This window comes from Podarcis pityusensis (assembly GCF_964106645.2).
Source record: "Podarcis pityusensis genome assembly, chromosome: 9".
In the NCBI taxonomy this organism is placed as follows: domain Eukaryota; kingdom Metazoa; phylum Chordata; class Lepidosauria; order Squamata; family Lacertidae; genus Podarcis; species Podarcis pityusensis.
Window position 1 is genome coordinate 3,936,341 of NC_138034.1, and position 10,761 is coordinate 3,947,101.

At 44.2% G+C, this 10,761-nt stretch overlaps 1 long non-coding RNA gene across 1 annotated transcript; it reads right to left on the reverse strand.

The window, feature by feature from the left end:
* Nucleotides 1-1,755: 1,755 nt before the first annotated feature.
* On the reverse strand, nucleotides 1,756-10,521 carry LOC308485596. Its single transcript, XR_013990643.1, has 3 exons — nucleotides 10,217-10,521; nucleotides 6,488-6,760; nucleotides 1,756-2,105 (listed from the first exon to the last, which is right to left on the reverse strand). It is a non-coding gene; the product is annotated as an uncharacterized lncRNA (long non-coding RNA).
* Between the last annotated feature and the right edge of the window lie 240 nt (nucleotides 10,522-10,761).

Consider the following 10,761-nt stretch of genomic DNA (forward strand, 5'->3'; position numbering starts at 1 on the left):
ACAGATCTATCTTTCATGAATTAGTATAACCTTTTAAAACGAAGCAATCTAACCTTGTAGTGGAAATCCAATTCTGCATTCTTATGAAAAATGATAATAGTTTAATGCTTTTATTTTGATAATTGCGTTTCACCACTCTACAGAGGGTCAGAATGATTATATAAACCATTATATATAATGCTACTTTAAATCTCACATCACCAGCAGCAGGGAGGTCATTGTCAGTCCCCTTCACACAGGCAAAGCTAACCTTTTGCTTATATTCTTTCCGACAAATTTATTAATGACAGAAATGGGTCATCAGCACAAGGAAAATTTATTCATAGGCATCACGACCAAATCCTACAGCGGGTTTTACTGTGGTTGTGGTTGTTTTTAATGAACAGCTATGCATACTCCTCCTCACTTGAGAAAAAAGTCCTCTTAATCTTACTTTCTGCTCCTTGTTGTTTAACCAGTACTAATTCATGAGAGGGCTTGTCCTTTTATCCTAGACACTTACTCAGGAGACCTTGGTGACAGCCCTTGCCCCAAACCTTTCAGAAGCCCCAGTATATAATACACACTGATTCACCCCTATCTCCACTTGTTGACACAGTCAATTCCAAAAGTCTGGCGAGGCAGAGCAAGGCTTAGAATTATAGAATCATAGAATGGTCGAGTTGGAAGGGACCCTGAGGGTCATCTAGTCCAGCCCCTGCAATGCAGGAATATCAACTAAAGGATTCAAGACAGATGCCACCCAACCTCTGGTGAAAGACCTCATTCTTAATAAACCTTTAATATTGCTTTACCACCAAGTAGATGTTAGTGTAACTGGCTTGTAATTCCTTGGTTCTCTTTGGGATCACGCAAAATCCAAAACTAATTGCACAGATACTCTATAATCCATTTAAGGATAATATATTCTCACTGGGACGTGGGTTAAACCACAGAGCCTAGGGCTTGCCGATCAGAAAGTTGGCAGTTCGAATCCCCGCAACAGTGTGAGCTCCCGTTGCTCGGTCCCTGCTCCTGCCAACCTAGCAGTTTGAAAGCATGCAGTGCAAGTAGATACATAGGTACCGCTCCGACGGGAAGGTAAACTGCGTTTCCATGTGCTCCTCTGGTTTCGCCAGAAGCGGCTTAATCATGCTGGCCACATGACCCGGAAGCTGTACGCCGGCTCCCTTGGCCGATAAAATGAGATGAGCGCCGCAACCCCAGAGTCGGCCACGACTGGACCTAACAGTCAGGGGTCCCTTTACCTTTTATTCTCACTGCCAGGGCCCAACCTAGCAACAAAAATACTTCAGTTTAATCCCACTTCCAGCTATTCAAGGGCCAAATGATATGTGCCATTAAACACGTGATTTATCATCACACGTATCTTTTTCAAATTCCAGACAGCTGCCAGAGCTAATTGATAAACTATCCAGAATCAGGACTTCAGCAGAATACAATCCTCCCATGCCGTTGTTCTGATGAAAACCACCCCTCTAAACCTCAAGGGGGGGGGGGATTCCTATTGATATCAGTGGTCTGCCTGGCCGGTCTGTCTTTTGGCATTATCAACTAAAAACATTGCAAGGCAAAATCAATCAACCCATCTGCATTGCATCTTCCTCTCACTAATTAACATGGCGCACAAGCTATCATGAAGCTCTCCTGGGGAAGCCAATTTGAAATGAGCTGCACAACAGCAAACAGTGGACCAGATTCCTTTGTCCCTTTTGCTCTTAATGGTATCTAAAACCTGCCACAGGAGATGGTAAGCTGACCTTGCCTTATAGATCTTGCCATGCTAAGAAACGACCAGATTCTTAGCATTTTGTGCATTTAAAATTTGCTCCGTTTACAAAACTAAGCTCAGGTGACAAAATTACCCACACAACAAAAATGTAAATCCACACCAGGGGTTCAAAAAGAGGAGAGAATCATGATGAGAAGGAAGCACTTTGTTATTTTACTGCTAATCATCATACATATTGATGCAGAAAGAGAAGGTAATATGAGAACCAGGCATGAAGCCTGCTGACAGAACACAAGGCATTGTTGACTAAGTGCCAGTTCATGTCTTGTGATACTGAACACTGAGGTTTCTATTCAGTCATGTTGATTGAAGGCTGTGGGGGGAGAACAAGGAAAATCAAGACAGAAGAGATAATGTTTGCAATCAGTACTCTGCAATTGCTATTCTCTACACTCAGCATCCTCAGATGAGAAATTAATTTCCATGAATTCCTCTTTTTTGAAAATTGCAGTTTATACATTGCATGGTCAGATGTGATCCTGTAATCCCTCTTAGAGAAAGCAAGGCAAACAGAAACATGCAGAGAGAGATCAGCCTCATCCCAAGCTCATTAGAGTCACTGATTTTGTTTTGTAAAGGGGACTGTTGATTTCTCCCCTGCCACCAGACTGCAACATATGCTGCACATTAAACTTATTCCTTCCTGCTCTAGGGGAACTAACACCCTTCCCGGGCAGCAGGGAGTTGTAATATCACTGGAGAGTAAGGGATTAGTCACAGGTGGATGGACTCAGGCCACAGATCTACAGCAGGGGTGGCTAATCTGTGGCCCCCAAGGTCAGTCTCTGTCAGAGTGGCCATTAATCAAGGATGGTGAGAGTTGGAGCCCAACCACGTCTGGAAGCCCCCCTCTGATCTATAGCATATTTGCCCACTGTTTCCCATCATTTCCTGAGCATTTGAAAGAATCGAGGGGGTGCTCATCTAATTTGCAGATGACACCAAACTGGGAGGGGTAGCCAGTGCCGCAGAAGACAGAACCGGGATTCCAGATTGGAGAACTGGGCCCAAAGTAACAAAATGGATTTCAATAGGGACAAATGAAAGGTTCTACACTTAGGCAGGAAGAATCAGCAGCACAATATAAGACAAGAGACACCTGGCTTGCCTGTAGCATATTGAAAAAGCATCTAGGGGTCTGGGTGGATCACAAGCTTCACATGAGTCAACAGTGGGATGTAGTAGCAAAAAGAAAAAAGAGAGAGAGAGAAAAAGAGCTAATGCTATTCTAGGCTGCATCAACAATGTATAGTGGCCAGATCAAGGGAAGGAATAATGCTGCTCTATTCTGTGGGTGGCGCTGTGGGTTAAACCACAGAACCTAGGGCTTGCCAATCAGAAGGTTGGCGGTTCAAATCCCCGCAATGGGGTGAGCTCCTGTTGCTCAGTCCCTGCTCCTGTCCACCTAGCAGTTCAAAAGCACATCAAGTTCAAGTAGATAAATAGGTACCGCTCCAGCAGGAAGGTAAACGGCATTTTCGTGTGCTGCTCTGGTTCACCAGAAGCAGCTTTGTCATGCTGGCCACATGACCCGGAAGCTGTACGGGTCCCTCGGCCAGTAAAGCGAGATGAGCGCCGCAACCCCAGAGTCGTCTGTGACTGGACCTAATGGTCAGGGGTCCCTTTACCTTTATTCTGCCTTGGTCAAAACTCACGTTGAGTCCTGTGCCCAATTCTGGGCACCCCAATTTAAAAAGGAGATTGACAAGCTGGAACTTGTACAGAAGAGGGCAACGAAGATGCTCAAGGGCAGGGGTCAGCAAACTTTTTCAGCAGGGGGCCGGTCCACTGTCCCTCAGACCTTGATGGGGGCCAGACGATATATTTTTTTTTGGGGGGGGGGAAATGAATGAATTCTTATGCCCCACAAATAACCCAGAGATGCATTTTAAATAAAAGGACACATTCTACTCATGTAAAAACGCGCTGATTCCCGGAACGTCTGTAGAAGGTGATTGGGCCGGATCAGGTCCCCAGCCTTAGTTTGCCTACCCATGCTCAAGGGTCTGGAAACCAAGCCATATGAGCAACAGTTGAGGGAGTGGGGTAAGTTTAGCCTGGAAAAGAGGCGACATGATAGACATCTTCAAATATCTGAAGGGCTGTCACATAGAAGATGGAGCAAGCTTTTTTTTTATCCTGCTGGGGAGGGGAGGACCTGAATCAATGGCTTCAAGTTACAAGAAAGGAGATTCTGACTAAATATCGGTCAGTACTTTCTGGTGGTAAAAGCTATTTCACAGTGGAATGGGACTCCATTAGAAGATGATGGACTCTCATTCATTGGGGGGTTTTAAGCAGAGGTTGCATGATGACCCTCAAGGTCTCTTCCAACTCTACAGTTCTATGGTTCTATGCTTAGCTTACACAGGCCAAGAAAGGTAGAGGAGGCTCAATAACCCTCACATGTGTATTGAGAAAAAACAATTGCTCTGATTCTGAGGACAACTCTTTAGTATAAGAAGTATGTTAAAGTAAAGGTAAAGGGACCCCTGACCATTAGGTTCAGTCGTGACCGACTCTGGGGTTGTGCCGCTCATCTCACTTTATTGGCCAAGGGAGCTGGCGTACAGCTTCCGGGTCATGTGGCCAGCAGGACTAAGCCGCTTCTGGCAAACCAGAGCAGCGCATGGAAACGCCGTTTACCTTCCCGCTGGAGCGGTACCTATTTATCTACTTGGACTTGACGTACTTTCGAACTGCTAGGTGGGCAGGAGCAGGGACTGAGCAACGGGAGCTCACCCCATCGCGGGGATTCGAACCGCTGACCTTCTGATCAGCAAGTCCTAGGCTCTGTGGTTTAACCCACAGCGCCATCCGCGTCCCTGGGCAACTAAGAAGAAGTTACTGGGCAACTAAGAAGTATGTTACTGGGCAACTAATCTGTGCTTTTCTGAGACTGAGGGTATGCCCTTAGTGGTGGTAAAAATGAAAAAGAATTACAACAACAAATAAATGTTTATCATTTCAGCTCTTTTCTGCATTTGTTTATTCCCTCCAAAATGGCCCAAAGCCATTTTAAAAAATCAGATATCGAAAGGATTATTTTTCTTTTTTGCCAGAGCAGAACCATGAGCTGGATTAGTTCTGCTCTTGATGCTTTCATATGTATCCAATTACAGGAAGCTGCTGTACGCCTGACAGCAGTGTCACATCTCATAGAGATAAAATCATTTTAAGGTAGTAAACCAAAGTGGTAACATTAATGATCCCATTAGCGCAAAGCATTAGGACTTAGATATTTCTTAGCCTTCTGCTTTAATCTTCCTGATGCTCCCAAAACTTCTTCTCCTCATGTATTGTTTTCATTTGAAACTTAACCAATCAAAAGATGCTTCTTTGGAAATAATTTTCCACCCTTAAGAGATAGGCTGTTGGACAAAAAGTGCACAAAAATAAATATTTCAAACACTCACAAAAACCCCCAAGTTTTGCTTTTTGTGACTTGGTATTGGAGTATTTTCCTTTCTACTGTGAATCAGAGATAGCTCAGGCAATCTGTTCAAAACTGGTGTTACTGATGTATTTGGACAGTAGTACCTCGGGTTACATACGCTTCAGGTTACATACGCTTCAGGTTAAAGACTCTGCTAACCCAGAAATAGTACCTCAGGTTAAGAACTTTGCTTCAGGATGAGAACAGAAATCGTGCTTCGGCGGTGCGGTGGCAGCAGGAGGCCCCATTAGCTAAAGTGGTGCTTCAGGTTAAGAACAGTTTCAGGTTAAGAACAGACCTCCAGAACGAATTAAGTACTTAACCCGAGGTACCACTGTATTTGGTTTCAAAAAGTAGCCCTCTTACTATGGTCAACTTTTTACTGTAAAGGAGATGTGCATAGAAGATTGCTAGGCCATTAACACTAGCTAACTGGCGTTGAGTCTGTCGCTGAAAAGTAGGGCTGCTTTTGCTGCAGAGCAAAGCCCACTGCCCTCTTGGGCGTGTTCTCTTCTAAAACCTAGCTCAGAGCTTTCCAAATTGGGTTAGTGTGTTGGTTGCAGTATGTAGGTGTACACAGAACTACATAGTTCTTGGTATCAGTGTCATGGTCTAATTAAGTACACAAAAGCTTTGTGTATTGAGAGAGACATTGGCTGCAATTTTATTTATGCTAGCAAGAAGTCAAGTGCAAGGAATGAAAGAGGGCTGAGCTTGAAGGAAGTAGAAATTCAGTCTTCAAATCCTTGCAGAAAGTGGAATCTAACTTGGATTCCCTGCTTCCTGCACTGATATCAGAACAAGAAGCCCTTCCAGTGACTCCAATATTCAGAGCTACCTCAGTTCCTTATTTACTGTCCATTTTACTTTACTTTATTTAAGATCAGGCCTCTAGACCATCTTTGGGGGTATGAATTTTGCTGACGTTTTCCAAGCTGTGAGACATGCCTGTGAGAGGGTTTTCGGAGCCCATTACAAAGTTAAATCTCTGATCTGGACCATCAGCATGCTGACAATAAAAAAAGAAGAGATTTGTACAGACAGTGGGAAGAAAATAATTAGCCCAGTCCTGCTGAGTGTAGCTGTTGAGAGAAGATGAAAAGACTGGCACCATAAAAATTTTGGGGTGTGGGAGAAAAGTTGCAGCCTCTTTGGCTTATAAAAACAAAGGAGTGAACTGTCTCAGAATAGGAGCCATTATTATTACCACCTGACAGCTTTGGATCAAGAAATGAAAAGGGAAGAACAACCTTGCATACCTAGATTTTCCACAATATAGCTACTAATTAGTTGCTTAATTCTCCGTTGGTGTCTGTTAGCTGCAGACTGCATACCTGTTGAGGGTTTCCTGTGCTAGTTCCTGTCACAGCATGAAAACGGAAGGGTTTCTTCTCTGCTCACCACTCACACCTAGAGGTGGAACCTGCCTTTCAGTCCTGGGGTAGCTGTGCAGAACTTCCTGCTGGTCTTTTCCAGTTTGCGTCCATGTGAAGTGCTGATGTTCTTTTTCATGACACTGCTAACAAACACTTCTGAAACGGTAGAAAAGAAACAGCTGCCATAAAATTCATAGAGGCATAGAAAATTAAAGAGGAATGGGGCTGCCAGGTTTCTGGTCAACTCCCCTAAACCAGGCGTGGCCAACTTCTGCATTCTGATTTCTTAGTACCCATTTTGTTCTCCGTACCAGGGTTTTCAAGCTCACTTCTGGACGAATGATGTGGTTTACGCAATGAGGAGCTCTCCAGGGAATTCTGAGGATCCTTGAATTTGGAAAAAGTTCTTCAACCCCCAACAAAAACAGCTAATGGCCAACAAGCTTCCCTGAAAGATCCTTGAAAAGTTAGTGAGTTCCAGCTCCTGTTTTGAGTTCATATGGGGCAGTGATGAGACTCAAGAGACCTGGCTAGTGTCCCTTTTGAACTGAGTATGTAAAGCACCCTGGAACATTTGCATGTCCAACAACATAGTCCCTTAAATATGTTGGGCGCTTGGAAACTCTGCCAGACCACCGGGGACTGGTAGCCAAGTCCGGGGGGCCACCCAATTCTTGCTGAGGCTGTGGTGTGACCCTAGGTGGCGTTGAAACCAAGTCCCCTGGATCCGCTGCTGTGGGTGGAACCTCCGCAAGTGGAGTTGGCGGAATGTCAGGCACGGTCTGGCAGAGTTTCCAAGCACCCAACTTATTTAAAGGACTATGTTGTTGGACATGTATCACTGTTGGTCTAAGTACGTGGAAGTATGTGAAATGTAACCGATATGCTTTTGTGCCTAATTGAACCATTACGCGTAGTGCTGTATATAAGGAAACCATTACGATTGTAACTAACGCCTTATCTCGGTGGGGAGGGGTGTTATGTACTGAAGTTCTCACCTTGGGCCAGCAGGGGGATACTGTAGATAGTTATGCAAATGAAGGATCGAAAGTGACGTTCAGTGATTGGATAGTTTGTATGCAAATGAAGGATCGAAAGTGACGTTCAATGATTGGATAGTTTTAGACAGTTGTTACAGTAACAAGGTACTGGAGCTCTATATAAGCAGGCTGACTGAGCCCTTCAGTTCAGTTCTGTTCTGGCCTCTGAATAAAGAAGAGCTGTTTGAAGAATCGCTGTGTCGTCTGATATGTTCTCCCACAACTTAACAAAGAGTGCTTGGGCAACATGAGGTCATTAATTTTGAGGCCTACCACATCTGCTTTACAAACACCCAATTGAAAACTGAACCCTACTAAAAACCTACAGTATCGTTGTTCTTCAGAGCTCATCCCCAGGTGAAAAACAGTACATGTATTTTTTTTAAAACTGCAAGTATGTACAGTGGAACAACTGTGCTATCTTGACATAATAATAATAGTAATAGTAATTTATTTTTACCCTGCCCATCTGACTGGGTTGCCCCAGACACTCTAGGTGGCTCCCAGCAGATATAAAAACATAATAAAACATCAAGCATTAAAAACGTCCCTATATAGGGCTGCCTTGTCTTCTAAAAGTTGTAGTTATTTATCTCATTGACATCTGATGGGAGGGAATTTCATCATGCTTGTCTTCCCTTTAAATTTTTGTTTTGAAACATTTTATTTTCTGCAGTGCATGTCTGTGTATTTTCAAGCTACAGAGTTATAGTTGTTTGCTTGTTTCTAGTGAGTGAAGAATGCAAGGCAAATCTAGCAGCATATATTGACAGTGTTAAGGCAGCGTGGCCTGAGAGTGGGAGTTGTTAAGTGGTGACAGAGGGAATTAATGGATGGGTTTATTATTCTTTACCTCATCTGTGGCATCACATTAGAGAAGCATTCTCTATAATCTGATAATTCAGATCAAATGACTTTATACTGCATTAGATTTTATGGATGTCAGAAGCAGTTAAGGCAATCATATTGCTTTGCACGTTAACCCCCCTCCAATTCCTGAATAAGAGGAAGTTTCGAGAAAGCTAATGCTGGCTCCCAGGGCCAGCTTGGCATTTGCTAGTCTTTATATGTTACTCTGAGAAAAGAGAAGGATGGGCTTCTGGAGCAGTTCAGAAGGAGGGCTTGCATTTAAAGGAGCCCTGTTTTTTAGGCCTCTCTTAAAAGACAGGTGACTCTCAGCTCACAGTCTCCAAGTCTTATTACCTGGACATCCACCCCCTTTCTGCCCCCTTTTAAATTTTATTTTATTTTTGCCAAGCACGTAAAGCTGATTGCATGCAAGTTAAATGTGCATAAGTTGTGAGCTACTTGTATAGTAATTCTGAAAAAAAAAAATCAGTTTGTTCACATCCTTCCTGACTGGAGTGCAGTTCCTCTCAAAGTGACATCAACAGAAGCATCCTTTAGACTAGAGCAACCAGTAGTTGCTTTTCCTGTTGCACTACCTGAGGAGTCATCAGTTGCGGGTGGCACTGTGGTCTAAACCACTAAGCCTCTTGGGCTTGCCGATCAGAAGGTCGGCGGTTTGAATCCCCACGATGGGGTGAGCTCCTGTTGCTCTGTCCCAGCTCCTGCCAACCTAGCAGTTCGAAAGCACGCAGTGCAAGTAGATAAACAGGTACCGTTGCAGTGGGAAAGTTAATGGCACTTCCGTGTGCTCTGGTTTCCATCACAGTGTTCCCTTCCTTGCACCAGAAGCAGTTTAGTCCTGCCGGTCACATGACTTGGAAAGCTGTCTGTGGACAAACCCCGGCTCCCTCGGCCTGAAAGCGAGATGAACACCACAACCCCATTTGACTGGACTTTGACTGGACTTAACCGTCCAGGGGTCCTTTACCTTTTCCTCATTAGAACAGCACAGTGAAGAAACCAATGATAATATTTGCCAGTTGCTGCAGAAATTCAGCCGCCAGGGATGGCAGCTTGTGCCAGTGAACTGCAGAGACAGCATTATGAAAGAGTATTCCCTCCTTGGATGAAAGAACCTGTAACCTACGTGGGAGAGATTTTGTGTAAACCATTGGCTTAAATTAGTGCTTTCTGGTCGGATTGGGCTCTGTTAGTTCTCTTCCAATTCTAGCTGCTGGGGGCAGCTTTTCCTTCAGCCTAGTTATGTTGCAATAAAGGAAGGTTGTGTTCAAACCATGTATTGCTTCTTCCCCAAACCCCACAGCAGCAACAAACCGAGTCCCAACTGCACTGATGTGCAGCTCAGAAGGTAACCTCTATTTCCAGCATTTCCACCTCAAAATATGGGAGTCACATGTGCAGTAGGAAAGACACCTTCCCCTGGGTTGTGGGAACAGGGGGAAGGAAAATATTCCTCACCTCCTCAGGGAGGCAGGAGAGGATATATTGTTAAATGATATTCTTCCTAACTTGCGTTAGCAAGTTCTATATCTAAGCAGAGTCTAAACATTCCCTTTTAAAAAATAAAGGCACAGCGGTTTGCTTGTTGCAGGCTAGTTTTAGCCTCTAAATATAGGATTCCTGGTAAGATCCCTTCTTATCCCTCTTAAAAAGAATAAACATGACAATCTTATTAAAGTCAATATAAAAGTAGTTTACTCACATTCATTCAGTTCACAGTTGGATCCCTGAAGGCAGACTGAGATTACAAAAGTATATACACATGTGGAACTATCCCATAAGGGAGTTTGTTCCTAAGTGACTGCGAACAAGCAGTCACTTCTCCTCACACATAGAAAAACAAAATGGAGAAGAGCCGAAAGAGAGAGAGAGAGAGGTTTGCTCCCTGTCCTGCTCGTGTTCCCTGGGCAGAGAGAGGGCCAGATTAGACCACACCCACCTCTAGTCACATGCAGAGGAAGTCTGTCCCAGCTCAGGAGGAAACAGGAAGTTTTCTCCTGGCTGGTACAAAGCATCCCCTAGCATGTCCACTCTAGGAATGTTGTACTTGACTGCTATGTTCCTTCCAGTAGCACCTTAGAGACCAACTAAGTTTGTTATTGGTATGAGCTTTCGTGTGCATGCACACGAAAGCTCATACCAATAACAAACTTAAGGTAAATGTAAAGGGACCCCTGACCATTAGGTCCAGTCGTGGAAGACTCTGGGGTTGCGGCGCTCATCTCGCTTTATTGGCCGGGGGAGCCA